Genomic DNA, 15,987 nt, shown 5'->3' with positions numbered 1-15,987 from the left:
AAACAATATTCACATGTGTCCTCATTCTTCCTCGCTGTAGTTACGACAAATACTGTAGCATACAAGTACTGTAGTTTTAGCAGCAGTGCGCATCCCCAACAGCTACACATTCTGGAAAAGTGAGCCCCCAATCCTATTTTCAGAGTAAAATATGCTCTATGTATAGCGCATAAATGCAATCCCTGGAAGTACCCCATCAAATTTAAAATGTGCCCTCCTCAGTGATCAGCACCCTGCCCTAAAAATTCCAAGAGCGAACACAATGACTGTGGGAGGAGTCAGTAAAAGGGAGTTACCAATACAGAAAAGAGAATCTATACACTCTAGGAGTGATAAAATAAGCCCATTAAAGTCGCACAAGGAATTGTAACCTCTGTACTGAGAAGCGGAGTAAGGCCTTACAGTACACTGGTATTTACTATTTCTCTTATGTCCTAGAGGATGCTGGGGTCCAATTTAGTACCATGGGGTATAGACGGGTCCATTAGGAGCCACTGGCACTTTAAGAGTTTAATAGTGTGGGCTGGCTCCTCCCTCTATGCCCCTCCTACCAGACTCAGTTTAGAAAATGTGGCCGGGAGGATCCGGTCACAGCTAGGGGAGCTCCAAAGGAGTTCTTAGTTTTATTTTTTTTCTTAGTTTAGAGTTTGTGGTTTTACGGAGAGGATGCTAGCAACAGCCTCCCTCTGCTCCATGGAACTTGGGGCTGGGGGGTGGGGGGGGGGGGGATGTAGGAACCAACTTAATAGAGAGTTAATGGTTCTCTATCTCCGCTGACAGGACACTGAGCTCCTGAGGATGATGATCGCAAGCCCACGAGGCGACCGCTCACTCCCGCAGCACGGCTGCTACCCCCTAAGAGAGCCAGAAGATAGATGAGTGGCGAGTATGGTGACGGCGTCCCGGTTATCAGGTCGCCGGCGGGTACGGCGGCACAAGGGTTGGAGCTCAGCTCTGAGGGGCTGCGCTCCGGTATGGCCCAGCAACATCTCTGCATGTAGACGCAAGACGGGCGTCCAGAGTCGGCAGTTTAACCCTACACTGGTCATGGCGTTAACAGGGGCTAATCCCGCTGTTATTTAAACTGGCCTGAGGATTTTATATGTTAAGTGCGGGAAGCCGCACACCAGGTCAGGGGGCGGGGCTTCCTCTCGGAGTGGATCCAGCATTCACCAGCGCCATTTTCTCCCTGCAGATTACACAGAACGCTGCCCTCCATATAACTCCAATGCCTGATGGTACCGGGGTGCTATACACGGGGTGGGGGTGGGGGTGGGGGTGATAACAGTACTAACTGCTCTATTAAGGGTAGGTAGTTATTTAGCGCCAGGCTTTTATCATAATAAACTGCCTACAAGGGCGCAGTGTGGCTGGCTCCTTATACTCTGAAGGTGCTCTGGGGGAAAGTGTGTGTGTGTGCGTGTGTGTGTGTGTGTGTGTGTATATACACACACACACACACACATATATACATACATACATATACACACACACACACACATTTATTATATATTTATCTCTATCACATAAGCATGTCTACGAACTCTGTATCTTGTGCTGCAGTGTGTGTATCCTCTTCAGAAGATTCCATTCCATGTACTCAGGGCTGCGATATACTGTCTCAGCCTTCTGAATCTGAACCCCCATAGGTGGATTCTTTAAGGGGAATGATATCCCAGATCTCAACGAGGATGTCACATACTGAGAAAGACTGTGGAGGGGTTGCAATATACGGCCCCCACTACTTCGTTAAAAACCCTACCTACCCGCAAAAAACATCCACTTGCCCACATAACGGAAGCGGACACAGATACCGACTCGGATACGGGAGACGGTGATGGGGATATGCGGGAAATGGGTGGGGGGGTAGGGGGAGAAGCATCCCTTGCTAAAGGGGTGCAACTAATGATTGAAGCTATTAGGTATGTTACACCAGTAGCGGATATTGCCATGGGCAAGCAGGACTTTTGCCCGGAGGGCGCCGGCGCCATCCGGAGGGCGCCGCACCATGGCAAGATCCACTGCTGCCGTGGTGCCCCCCGCTGTCCTGTGAAGGGAAACTAGACGCTACGCGTCTAGTTTCCCTTCGTGGGCTGCCCGCTGTGAAGGGAAACTAGACGCTACGCGTCTAGTTTCCCTTCCTGGAGAGGACCTTAACTGTAATGATGTGCGGTGCGCGTTGACGTCATCGCGCACCGCACAGCAAAGGTCCTCTCCACGAGGGGATTTCCTTTGTGGAAAGAACCTTTGCTGTGCGGTGCACGATGACATCATCGCGCACCGCAAAACCTACTACAGTACAGGGGGCGTAACTGACTACGCCCCCTGTATGAAGCCACGCCCCCTAATGCCGCCCGGGGCGCAAGAAGCCCCGAAACCGGCCCTGTGTTACACATTACTGAGAAGGTACCTGAGCAGGAGGAGGAGACTTATTTTACTGTAAATAAGGCATCCTCGCTTACCTTCCCTGCTTCTAAACAGGAAGTGATGCAGTCAAGCAATTCCTGTATGATGGCGCTCTGACGCTACTTCCGGTCGCGGAACTTTTACTTTCATCGTAGCCTCATTATCCTGGCCAATAAGTATGTATCCCCCCACTCCTCTCTAGATTTATCCAGCCATCTATCCGCACCACTTCCGGCCTTCATAACCGGAAATGACGCATTTGTGTCCAGTGACACGCCCCTGACAAGCCCGGTGATCAGAATAACCTCCGGTTTCGGAGCTAATGCTCCTAACCTGGCCCCAGTTACTAACTTAAATTATTTCTCCTCCATATTCATTTATCTAATCCTACTCGATTTCTAAGCCCTATCTAACCATAGATAGGCCCTGTACATAACTAGATAAGACATCACTTCCGGGTTTCTGTAACTGGAAGTGATGCGCAGGATGTCTCATTGACACCTCATAATCTATTTCCTCCTTTATGTGATTGGCTCTAACTTTGAGACCACCCCCCTTTTTGCCTTAAATAGACTGTCTTCCACTACTACCTCACACAGTGAACAAGCCACCTTCAGGTGAAACGGCCGTCTGTGTTAAGTGGTGCTGAACAGTGCACGGTTCAGCCCACCCACCTCCTGGTATCGTATAATTGACTAAAGAACTTTTTGGTCATCTAATTATTTAATATTTGCTAAATCTGCTACTTATTATTTACAAGGTTGAGGCATCTAACGCCTTTTTTTATGTGCTTTTTCTCCCACTCTCATACTTTAATTAGTGAAACATAAATCATATTCACTTCATTTGATTTTGGGATACTTTCAATAATCTGTTTTTGTAGCATCCTAGGGGCATCGTCAATAGCTGAAACATTATTTCCTCTGCCCACTACTATTAGGACTATAAATATACAATATCTGAATTCCAATGCTGCATTTTTATAAGAAACTTTAAGATATCTGTGTAATTTCACACCAATTTTCAATAGGCACAGACAACCCGCCTCTCTCATCCACTGTCCGCTATACAAATTTATATGACAGTGGACAGCAGAAGACGGGCCCTGAACCTATACGTTTCCTATATCTTGCTTTTTCAGTAGCCTCTCATCCTGACGCCAGTCTAATATCTTCTCTGCAATGCTGAAAGTATCAGAGAGACTGTGCGCAACAAAGGACAGCAGAAGTACTCTATCTGGTATGTGCCAATAACCATACACTCTCTCATTCACAATCTATGTGGTATTACTGCCATATCTCACTGGTTACGCCCAATCTCATCTGATCTTGGAAGCTATGCAGTGAATAGCCTAATTAGTACCTAGGTGGGAGACTTCTAGGGAATATTAGGTGCAGTAATAAATACCTCTGCACTCATGTGAAAAGCAGAGGTGTTTGGAACAACCTTTGACCTTTACCAATTTCATACCCATATTCCCTTCTTCTTAGTTGAATCATTTTCTCTGATCCTTTACTCATCTAGAGCTTTTTGCACACTGCATTTGCTGTTCAAAAATTTAGTAATAAGCAGATTAACCGATACCAGGACACACCATTACAATAGGCACTGGTGGATTAATGTAAAATTATTTAAGAATTTTTGATATCCATTGCCTATGTACCAGATGTTAAAGAATTTATCATTTTATGCCGAAATTAAATTCTGAATATTTAATCTCTGGTGTCACTGTCACCGTAATTAGAGTATTGTCACTCCTAATTATTAATTAATTAATTTAGTGAGAAACATTTGATTTTCTCCTTAAATATTATGCATTATATACTATATCTTACATGTGTGTTTATTTGTGTACCATAATTTTATCCTACTCCAATTAAAAGTTAAGTTTTAGTTTTTTCAAGCGTGCCCCAACACAGAGTCTCTCTTTTTTCTTTTTTTCTTTTGTAACATTAACCTGCTTCTAAGGAGTTAAACTCCTTGTTTGAAAAATCATATGAAAACCCAGAGAAAAAAAAAAATCCACATTTCTAAAAGAACTCTCTTTGCCTTTAATTTCACTGAAGAGGACAGGAGGAAGTGTTCAACCGCTTTAAAGAAGCCGGCTGACCGTAAGATTGAGCCTACGCTCAAAATCACTATACACTGCTACAGGCGTGGCTTTAAGGCCCACTATTGCTTGTGCGTGGATTTCTAAAGCTATAGTAAAGTGGTCAGGCACATTACTAGAGGAATTAGATTCTTTGGATAGGAGTGACATTGACTTCTTTTTACGTCACATTCAGGATTCGGCAGGTTTCATGGTGGAAGCCATGTAGGACATTGGCCTGCTTAATGCAAGGGCTACTTCCATGGCGGTCTCGGCACGCAGAGGACTCTGGCTACGCCAATGGACTGCGGATGCGGAATCCAAGAAGAGCGTGGAGAATCTACTCTTCACAGGTCAGGCCCTTTTTGGGGAAGCACTGGATGCGTGGATATCCAAAGCAACTGCGGGTAAGTCGACCGTTCTTTCCTCCGCAGCTGCACCTGCTCAGAAAGCCTATCCTACGCCTGCACTGCATTCCTTTCGGACCGCAAAATTTTAAAAAATTCCAAGGGTCCCCCCACCTTCTTTAGAGAAGGTCGGGGAAAAATCCAGAAACCTGCACCAGCAGGTTCCCTGGAACAGAAACCAGGATCTGCTTCCTCCAAGTCTTCAGCATGACAGTGGACCTCACAGCTTGGAAATCGGTCAGGTGGGAGCGAGACTAAAAGATTTCAGTCACGTCTGGGCGGCGGCATGCCTAGACCCATGGGTAAAAAGATATTGTTGCCAAGGGGTACAGACTGTAATTTCAGGTACTCCCACCTCACAGATTCTTCAAATCAGGCTTACCAGCTTCGCTGACAAAAAGTACGATTCTGCAGGAAGCCATTCAAAAATTGGTCAACACAAAGGTCATTGTTCCAGTTCCACCTCACCTAAGAAAATAAGAATTTACTTACCGATAATTCTATTTCTCGTAGTCCGTAGTGGATGCTGGGAACTCCGTAAGGACCATGGGGAATAGCGGCTCCGCAGGAGACAGGGCACATCTAAAGAAAGCTTTAGGATCACCTGGTGTGCACTGGCTCCTCCCCCTATGACCCTCCTCCAAGCCTCAGTTAGGATACTGTGCCCGGACGAGCGTACACAATAAGGAAGGATTTTGAATCCCGGGTAAGACTCATACCAGCCACACCAATCACACTGTACAACTTGTGATCTGAACCCAGTTAACAGCATGATAATAGAGAAGCCTCTCGAAAAGATGGCTCACTACAACAATAACCCGAATTTTTTGGTAACAATAATTATGTACCAGTATTGCAGACAATCCGCACTTGGGATGGGCGCCCAGCATCCACTACGGACTACGAGAAATAGAATTATCGGTAAGTAAATTCTTATTTTCTCTGACGTCCTAGTGGATGCTGGGAACTCCGTAAGGACCATGGGGATTATACCAAAGCTCCCAAACGGGCGGGAGAGTGCGGATGACTCTGCAGCCCCCAATGAGAGAACTCCCGGTCCTCCTCAGCCAGGGTATCAAATTTGTAGAATTTTACAAACGTATTTGCTCCTGACCAAGTAACTGCTCGGCAAAGTTGTAAAGCCGAGACCCCTCGGGCAGCTGCCCAAGATGAGCCCACCTTCCTTGTGGAGTGGGCATTTACAGATTTTTGGCTGTGGCAGGCCTGCCACAGAATGTGCAAGCTGAATTGTACTACAAATCCAACGAGCAATAGTCTGCTTAAAAGCAGGAGCACCCAGCTAGTTGGGTGCATAGAGGATAAACAGCGAGTCAGATTTCCTGACTCCAGCCGTCCTGGAAACATATATTTTCCGGGTCCTGACAACGTCTAGCAACTTGGAGTCCTCCAAGTCCCTAGTAGCCGCAGGCACCACAATAGGTTTGGTTCAGGTGAACGCTGAAACCACCTTAGGGAGAAACTGAGGACGAGTCCTCAATTCCGCCCTGACCGAATGGAAAATCAGATAAGGGCTTTTACAGGATAAAGCCACCAATTCTGACACGCGCCTGGCCCAGGCCAGAGCCAACAGCATGACCACTTTTTCTGTGAGATATTTTAACTCCACAGATTAAAGTGTCAAACCAATGTGACTTTTGGAACCCAAAAACCACCTGGAGATCCCAAAAGTGCCACTAAAGGCACAAAAGGAGGCTGTATATGCAGTACCCCTTTAACAAATGTCTGAACTTCAGGGACTGAAGCTAGTTCTTTTTTTTTTTTTTTTTTTTTTGGAAGAAAATTGTTTGCAGGAAATGTAGGAATCGACCCAGTTGAATTTCCTCCGTCGAGCCTTACTGGCCTCGCACCACGCAACATATTTTCGCCAAATGCGGTGATAATGTTTTGCGGTTACATCCTTCCTGGCTTTGATCAGGATAGGGATGACTTCATCCGGAATGCCTTTTTCCTTCAGGATCCGGCGTTCAACCGCCATGCCGTCAACGCAGCCGCGGTAAGTCTTGGAACAGACAAGGTCCTTGCTGGAGCAGGTCCCTTCTTAGAGGTAGAGGCTACGGATCCTCCGTGAGCATCTCTTGAAGTTCCGGTTACCAATTCCTTCTTGGCCAATCCGGAGCCACTAATATAGTGCTTACTCCTCTCCATCTTATCAATCTCAGTACCTTGGGTATGAGAGGCAGAGGAGGGAACCCATACACTGATTGGTACACCCACGGTGTTACCAGAGCATCTACAGCTATTGCCTGAGGGTCCCTTGACGTGGCGCAATACCGGTCGAGTTTTTCCCAACGGTTTATAATCATGTGGAAGACTTCTGGGTGAAGTCCTTACTCTCCCGGGTGGAGGTCGTGCCGAGGAAAACTGCTTCCCAGTTGTCCACTCCCGGAATGAAAACTGCTGGCAGTGCTATCACATGGTTTTTCGCCCCGCGAAGAATCCTTGCAGCTTCTGCCATTGCCCTCCTGCTTCTTGTGGCACCCTGTCTGTTTACGTGGGTGACTGCCGTAATGTTGTCCGACTGGATCAACACCGGCTGACCTTGAAGCAGAGGTCTTGCTAAGCTTAGAGCATTGTAAATGGCCCTTAGCTTCAGGACATTTATGTGAAGTGATGTCTCCAGGCTTGACCATAAGCCCTGGATATTCCTTCCCTGTGTGACTGCTCCCCAGCCTCGCAGGCTGGCATCCGTGGCCACCAGGACCCAGTCCCGCATGCCGAATCTGCGGCCCTCTAGAAGATGAGCACTCTGCAACCACCACAGGAGGGATACCCTTGTCCCTGGTGACAGGGTTATCCGCTGAAGCATCTGAAGATGCGACCCGGACCATTTGTCCAGTAGGTTCCACTGGAAAGTCTTGCGTGGAATCTGCCGAATGGGATTGCTTCGTAGGAAGCCACCATTTTTACCCAGAACCCTTGTGCATTGATGCACTGAGACTTGGTTCGGTTTTAGGAGGTTCATGACTAGCTCGGATAACTCCCTGGCTTTCTCCTCCGGGAGAAACACCTTCTTTCTGGACTGTGTCCAGGATCATCCCTAGGAACAGAAGACAAGTCGTCGGAACCAGCTGCGATTTTGGAATATTGAGAATCCAATCGTGCTGCCGCAACACTACCTGAGGTAGTGCTACACCGATCTCCAACTGTTCCCTGGATCTCACCCTTATCAGGGAATCGTCCAAGTAAAGGATAACTAAAATTCCCTTCCTTCGAAGGAATATCATCATTACAGTCATTACTTCAGTAAAGACCCGGGGTGCCGTGGACCATCCCTACGGCAGCGTCTGAACTGATAGTGACAGTTCTGTACCATAACCTGAGATACCCTTGGTGAGAAGGGTAAATTTTGACATGAAGGTAAGCATCCTTGATGTCCCGAGACATCATGTAGTCCCCTTCTTCCAGGTTTGCATTGCAATCACTGCTCTGAGTGACTCAATTTTGAATTTGAACCTCTGTATGTAAGTTCAAAGATTTTAGATTTTAGATTTTAAAATCGGTCTCACCGAGCCGTCTGGCTTCGGTACCACAATAGTGTGGAATAATACCCCCGTTCCCTGTTGCAGGAGGGGTACCTTAATTATCACCTGCTGGGAATACAGCTTGTGAATGGCTTCCAAAACTGTCTCCCTGTCAGCGGGAGACGTCGGTAAAACAGACTTTTGGAAACGGCGAGGGGAATACGTCTCGAATTCCAATTTGTACCCCTGAAATATTACCTGAAGGATCCAGGGGTCTACTTGCGAGTGAGCCCACTGCGCACTGAAATTCATTGAGAACGGGCCCCCACCGTGCCTGAACTTGTAAAGCCCTAGCGTCATACTGAGAGCTTGGCAGAGGCGGAAAAGGGTTTCTGTTCCTGGGAACTGGCTGATCTCTGCAGCCATTTTCCTCTCCCTCTGTCACGAGCAGAAAAGAGGAACCCTTTTGTCCGCTTGCCAACCAGGACTGCGCCTGATAATACGGCGTCTTATTTTGAGAGGCGACCTGGGGTACATTCCCTTTTTTTTTTTTTTTTTAAGGCAATACTTCCAAATGCCGTTTGGAATCCGCATCACCTGACCACTTTACTGGTATAATTGGACAACGCACTTATACTTGATGCCAGTCGGCAAATATTCCGCTGTGCATCATGCATATATAGAAATGCATCTTTAATTGCTCTATAGGCAATAATATACTGTCCTTATCTAGGATATCAAATTTCCAGTCAGGGAATCTGACCACGCCAACCCAGCACTGCACATCCAGGCTGAGGCGATTGCTGGTCGCAGTATAACACCAGTATGTGTGTAAATACATTTTAGGACACCCTCCTGCTTTCTATCAGCAGGATCCCTAAGGGCGGCCATCTCCAGAGAGGGTAGAGCCCTTGTTCTTACAAGCGTGTGAGCGCCTTATCCCCCTTAGGGGGTGTTTCCCAACGCACCCTAACCTCTGGCGGGAAAAGGTATACTGCCAATAACTTTTTAGAAATTATCAATTGTTATCGGGGGGAAACCCACGCATCATCACACACCTCATTTTATTTCTCAGATTCAGGAAAACTACAGGAAGTTTTTCCTCACCAAACATAATACCCCTTTTTTTGGTGGTATTTATATTATCAGAAGAGTGTAAACTTTTTCCATTGCCTCAATCATGCAATGTGTGGCCCTATTGGAAATCACGGTTGTCTCTTCACCGTCGACACAGGAGTCAGTATCCGTGTCGGCGTCTGTATCTGAGGTAACGGGCGCTTTAGAGCCCCTGTATGAGACGTCTGGACATGCACAAGCTGAGTAGCCGGCTGTCTCATGTCAACCACTGTCTTTTATACAAAGCTGACACTGTCACGCAATTTCAACAGTACATCCACTCAGGTGTCGACCCCCCAGGGGGTGACAACACTATTACAGACACTCTACTCCGTCTCCTCATCATTTTTCTCCTCATACATGTCGACACAAAAGTACCGACATACAGCACACACACAGGGAATGCTCTGATAGAGGACAGGACCCCACTAGCCCTTTGGGGAGACAGAGGGAGAGTTTGCCAGCACACACCAGAGCGCTATATATATACAGGGATAACCTTATATAAGTGTTTTTCCCTTTATAGCTGCTGTATTGTTTATACTGCGCCTAATTTGTGCCCCCCTCTCTTTTTTAACCCCTTTCTGTAGTGTAGTGACTGCAGGGGAGAGCCAGGGAGCTTCCCTCCAACTGAGCTGTGAGGGAAAATGGCGCCAGTGTGCTGAGGAGATAGGCTCCGCCCCTTTCTCGGCGTCCTTATCATCCGTTTTCTTGTATGTTTTGGCAGGGGTTAAATGCATCCATATAGCCCAGGAGTTATATGTGATGCATTTATTTTAGCCATAAAAGGTTTTCTATCGATTTATTGCGTCTTAGGGCGCTGCCCCCCCAGCGCCCTGCACCCTCAGTGACCGGAGTGTGAAGTGTGCTGAGAGCAATGGCGCACAGCTGCGGTGCTGTGCGCCTACCTTTATCTGAAGACAGGAAAGTCTTCTGCCGCCGATTTTTCTGGACCTCTTCGCTCTTCTGGCTCTGTAAGGGGGCCGGCGGCGCGGCTCCGGTGACCCATCCAGGCTGAACCTGTGATCGTCCCTCTGGAGCTAATGTCCAGTAGCCTAAGAAGCCCAATCCACTCTGCACGCAGGTGAGTTCGCTTCTTCTCCCCTTAGTCCCTCGATGCAGTGAGCCTGTTGCCAGCAGGTCTCACTGAAAATAATAAACCTAAACTAAAACTTTCACAAAGAGCTCAGGAGAGCCCCTAGTGTGCACCCTTCTCGTCGGGCACAGAAAATCTAACTGAGGCTTGGAGGAGGGTCATAGGGGGAGGAGCCAGTGCACACCAGGTGATCCTAAAGCTTTCTTTAGATGTGCCCTGTCTCCTGCGGAGCCGCTATTCCCCATGGTCCTTACGGAGTTCCCAGCATCCACTAGGACGTCAGAGAAACAGGGGTTATTACTCAAACCTGTTTGTGGTACCGAAGCCGGATGGTTCGGTAAGGCCAATATTGAACCTCAAGTCCTTGAACCCATACTTACAAGTGTTCAAGTTCAAGATGGAGTCTCTGAGAGCGGTGGTCTTAGGTCTGGAGGAGGGGGAATTCCTAGTATCCCTGGATATAATGTATGCGTACCTTCATATTGCGGTCTGGCCGCCTCACCAGGACTATCTAAGGTGTGCGCTACAGGACAGTTACTGCCAGTTCCAGGCCCTGCCATTTGGCCTCTCCACAGCACCGAGGGTGTTCACCAAGGTCATGGCAGAGATGATGCTCCTCCTCCGCAAGCAGGGAGTGAACATTTTTCCATACCTGAATGATCTACTGAAAAAAAGGAATCTTCCAGGTAAAGGCTGTTGCAGAGTATTGCTCTCTCAATTCAACTACTCCAGGATCATGGGTGGATCCTGAATCTTCCAAAGTCACATTTGGAACAGACAAGGAGGAGACTACCTTTCCTGGGGATGACACTCGACACGAAGGTGCAGAGGGTGTTTCTACCAGTGGAGAAAGCGTTAGTGATCCAATCAATGGTCCGGGATGTCTTGAAGCCAGCCCGGGCATCGGTTCATCAGTGCATTCGCCTTCTGGGAAAGATGGTAGCCTCCTACGAGGCTCTACAGTACGGAAGATTCCATGCACGGTCCTTCAGTTAGATCTCCTGGACAAGTGGTCGGGATCGCATCTTCACATGCGCCAGCAGATATGCCTGTCGCCGAAAGACAGAATTTCACTACTCTGGTGGCTCCAAGTTTCTCACCTGTTCGAGGGCAGCAGGTTCGGGATTCAGAACTGGAACCTTCTAACCACGGATGCAAGTCTGAGGTTGGGGAAGCAGTCACCCAGGTGGAAAACTTCCAAGGAAGGTGGTTTAGTCAGGAATCTCTCGTTCCAATAAACGTTCTGGAACTGAGGGCCATTTACAACAGCCTTCTACAAGCGGCACATCTTCTGCAAGATCAAGCCATTGAGGTTCAGTCGGACAACGTCACAGCAGTGTCCTACGTAAACAGGCAGGGCGGAACGAAGAGCAGAGCTGCAATTTTAGAGGTAACAAAAAACCCTCAATTGGGCAGAAAGACACGTGGTGGCATTGACGGCGATCTTCATTCCAGGAGTGGACAACTGGGAGGCAGACTTCCTCAGCAGACACGATCGCCATCCAGGAGAATGGGGCCTCCACCCGGAAGTATTCGCAGAGGTAACAAGCCGATAGGGCGTACCTCAAGTAGACATGATGGCCTCCCGCCTCAACAAAAAGCTTTGGAGGTACTGTTCCAGGTCACGAGACCCACAAGCAGTGGCGGTGGATGCTCAGGTAACTACGTGGGTGTTCTGGTCGATGTATGCGTTACCTCCGCTTCCACTCATCCCAAGGATTCTCAAATTAATAAAAAGAACAAGAGTTCAAGCGATCCTCATTGCTCCAGACTGGCCAAGATGAGCTTGGTACGCGGATCTTCTGGAAATATTGCTGGAGGATCTGAGGCCTCTTCCTCTTCGCGAGGAAATTCTACAACAGGGGCCATTCGCCTATCAAGACTTACATCGGCTACGTTTGATGGCATGGAGGTTGAACGCCAGTTCCTAGCTCGGAAGAGCATTCCAAACACTGTTATTCCTACTCTGATCCAAGCTAGGAAGGGAGTAATGTCTAAGCATTACCATCGGATTTGGAAGAAGTATGTGTCTTGGTGTGAATTCAGGAAGTTTCCAACGGCGGAGTTTCAACTTGGATGTTTTCTCCTCTTTCTGCAAACAGGTGTGGATGTGGACCTACGCTTGGGCTCCATAAAAAGGTCCAGATTTCGGCCTTGTCCATTTTCTTGCAGAAACAATTGGCTACTCTCCCTGAGGTTCATACATTCTTGAAAGGAGTTCTGCACATCCAACCCCCCCTTTGTGCCTCCTATGGCACCTTGGGATCTTAATGTGGTGCTGCAGTTCCTGCAATCGAATTGGCTTGAACCTTTGCAGGAAGTGGACGTAAAGTTTCTTACTTGGAAGGTGGTCACACTGTTGGCATTGGCATCTGCAAGACGAGTGTCTGAATTGGAGGCATTGTCACACAAGAGCCCCTACTTGATTTTCCAAGAGGATAGGGCTGAGCTCAGAACACATCAGCAATTTCTTCCAAAGGTTGTTTCAGCTTTTCATATCAACCAACCTATTGTGGTGCCAGTGGCTACTGACACCTCGATTACCTCAACATCCTTGGATGTTGTGCAGGCTTTGAAAATATATGTTAAGCAAACTGCTCGTCACAGAAAGTTAGACACATTATTTGTTCTTTATGATCCAAGCAAGATTGGGTGTCCTGCTTCTAAGCAGACGATTTTTAGCTGGATCAGGCTTACTATACCACATGCTTATTCTATGGCAGGATTCCCGCTTCCAAAATCGGTTCAGGCCCACTCTACCCATAAGAAGTGGGTTCTTCCTGGGCGGCTGCCCGGGGTGTCTCGGCTCTTCAGCTTTGCAGAGCAGCTACTTGGTCGGGGTCAAACACGTTTGCGAAGTTCTACAAGTTCGATACTTTGGCCTCTGAGGACCTAAAGTTTGGTCAATCTGTTCTGCAGGAACCTCCGCACTCTCCCTCCCGTACTGGTAGCTTTGGTACATCCCCATGGTACTAAATGGAATCCCAGCATCCTCTGGGACGTAAGAGAAAAGAGGATTTTATATACCTACCAGTAAAACCTTTTCTCGTGTTCCGTAGAGGATGCTGGGAGCCCGCCCGGTTTCCTGCATTGTTACTTGGTTAAGTATTGTTGGTTCAGCCGTTGCTGAATCGTTTCACGTTGGTTAGCTTGGCTTTCCTTTTGTTACGTGTGAGCTGGTGTGAATCTCACCACTATCTGTGTATTTCCTTCTCCCGAAGTATGTCCGTCTCCTCGGGCACAGTTTCTAGACCGAGTCTGGTAGGAGGGGCATAGAGGAAGGGGCCAGTCCACACGATTAAACTCTTAAAGTGCCAGTTGCTCCTAGTGGACCTGTCTATACCCCATGGTACTAGATTGGACCCCAGCATCCTCTACGGACTACGAGAAAAAAAGGTAGGTATATAAAATCCTATTTTGTCATTGTTTTTTCTTTGTTCCAGGCAGATATTAATGGTTTATGATGCTGGAATATCACAGTCACTTGGAACAAACGGGCTGATACAGACGTAGACGCTGAATTTTTTTGTGTGGCAGTTGGACAATTTTTTCTCATCTATGTATGTGCACATGCAGATCAGGTCCTTCGATGTTGCGCCTCAAAAGCAACTGCATGATTGACAAGTTGCTGAAGTTTGGGGGAGGCAATGGGCAAAGTACCAGGTCTATTTACTCAAGTCGCCTCATGCAGCTTTTACATATTTTGTGCCATACAGTCTACCTTCGAATCAGGCACATGATGCAGTGGGCAGAAAGGCTTTGAAACGCCTCTGAGCTCCGTCTGCCCTGAGGCATCCTGCTCCTCCCAGCCTGTCTACTACACATGACATCTTGAGAGCCTGCAAAGACTGTTATTGGACAGTCTCTTTCCTTCCAGAAAGTATATTATAATGATGGGTAGGATTATAGGTAAGAAAAGACATGTATTAAAAAAATAAGAATTTACTCAACCGGTAATTCTATTTCTCGTAGTCCGTAGTGGATGCTGGGAACTCCGTAAGGACCATGGGGAATAGACGGGCTCCACAGGAGACTGGGCACTCTAAAGAAAAGATTAGGTACTATCTGGTGTGCACTGGCTCCTCCCTCTATGCCCCTCCTCCAGACCTCAGTTAGGGAAACTGTGCCCGGAAGAGATGACATTACAAGGAAAGGAAATTTTGAATCCAGGGTAAGACTCATACCAGCCACACCAATCACACCGTACAACTTGTGATACCTTACCCAGTTAACAGTATGAACAACAACTGAGCCTCACTCAACGGATGGCTCATAACAATAACCCTTAGTTAAGCAATAACTATAAACATGTATTGCAGAAAGTCCGCACTTGGGACGGGCAACCAGCATCCACTACGGACTACGAGAAATAGAATTACCGGTGAGTAAATTCTTATTTTCTCTGACGTCCTAGTGGATGCTGGGAACTCTGTAAGGACCATGGGGATTATACCAAAGCTCCCAAACGGGCGGGAGAGTGCGGATGACTCTGCAGCACCGAATGAGCAAACACAAGGTCCTCCTCAGCCAGGGTATCAAACTTGTAGAACTTTGCAAATGTGTTTGAACCCGACCAAGTAGCCGCTCGGCAAAGCTGTAAAGCCGAGACCCCTCGGGCAGCCGCCCAAGAAGAGCCCACCTTCCTTGTGGAATGGGCTTTTACTGATTTTGCGCAGAATGAGCCTGCTGAATCGTGCTACAGATCCAGCGAGCAATAGTTTGCTTTGAAGCAGGAGCACCCAGCTTGTTGGGGACATGCAAGATAAACAGCGAGTTAGTCTTCCCGACTCCAGCCGTTCTGGAAACATATTTTCAAAGCCCTGACTACGTCCAGCAACTTGGAGTCCTCCAAGTCCCGAGTAGCCGCAGGCACCACAATAGGTTGGTTCAAATGAAACGAGGACACCACCTTTGGGAGAAATTGGGGACGAGTCCTCAATTCTGCCCTGTCCGTATGGAAGATCAGATATGGGCTTTTACATGACAAAGCCGCCAATTCCGACACACGCCTAGCCGATGCTAAGGCCAACAGCATGACCACTTTCCACGTGAGATACTTCAGTTCCACGGTCTTAAGTGGCTCAAACCAGTGGGATTTCAGGAAATCTAACACAACGTTAAGATCCCAGGGTGCCACTGGTGGCACAAAAGGGGGCTTAATATGCAGCACTCCCTTAACAAATGTCTGAACCTCAGGCAGTGTAGCCAGTTCTTTTTGAAAGAAAATGGATAGGGCCGAAATCTGGAACTTTATGGACCCCAATTTTAGGCCCATAGTCACCCCTGACTGTAGGAAGTGCAGGAAACGACCCAGCTGGAATTCCTCTGTAGGGGCCTTCCTGGCCTCACACCAAGCAACATATTTTCGCCATATACGGTGATAATGCTTTG

The 15,987-nt window shown here is 47.7% G+C and overlaps 1 protein-coding gene and 1 pseudogene across 7 annotated transcripts in view; one reads left to right on the top strand and one right to left on the bottom strand.

Moving 5' to 3' along the window:
- KDM4B (lysine demethylase 4B) overlaps positions 1-15,987 on the bottom strand; it is a 381,078-nt gene that overhangs the window by 265,833 nt on the left and 99,258 nt on the right. The window lies entirely within an intron of this gene.
- LOC134934693 (5S ribosomal RNA) lies at positions 3,691-3,809 on the top strand (annotated as a pseudogene).

This window comes from Pseudophryne corroboree, chromosome 1, assembly GCF_028390025.1.
Source record: "Pseudophryne corroboree isolate aPseCor3 chromosome 1, aPseCor3.hap2, whole genome shotgun sequence".
Lineage (NCBI taxonomy): Eukaryota > Metazoa > Chordata > Amphibia > Anura > Myobatrachidae > Pseudophryne > Pseudophryne corroboree.
The sequence above is the reverse complement of the archived record's forward strand: the minus strand, read 5'-3'. Positions and strand labels throughout refer to the sequence as shown.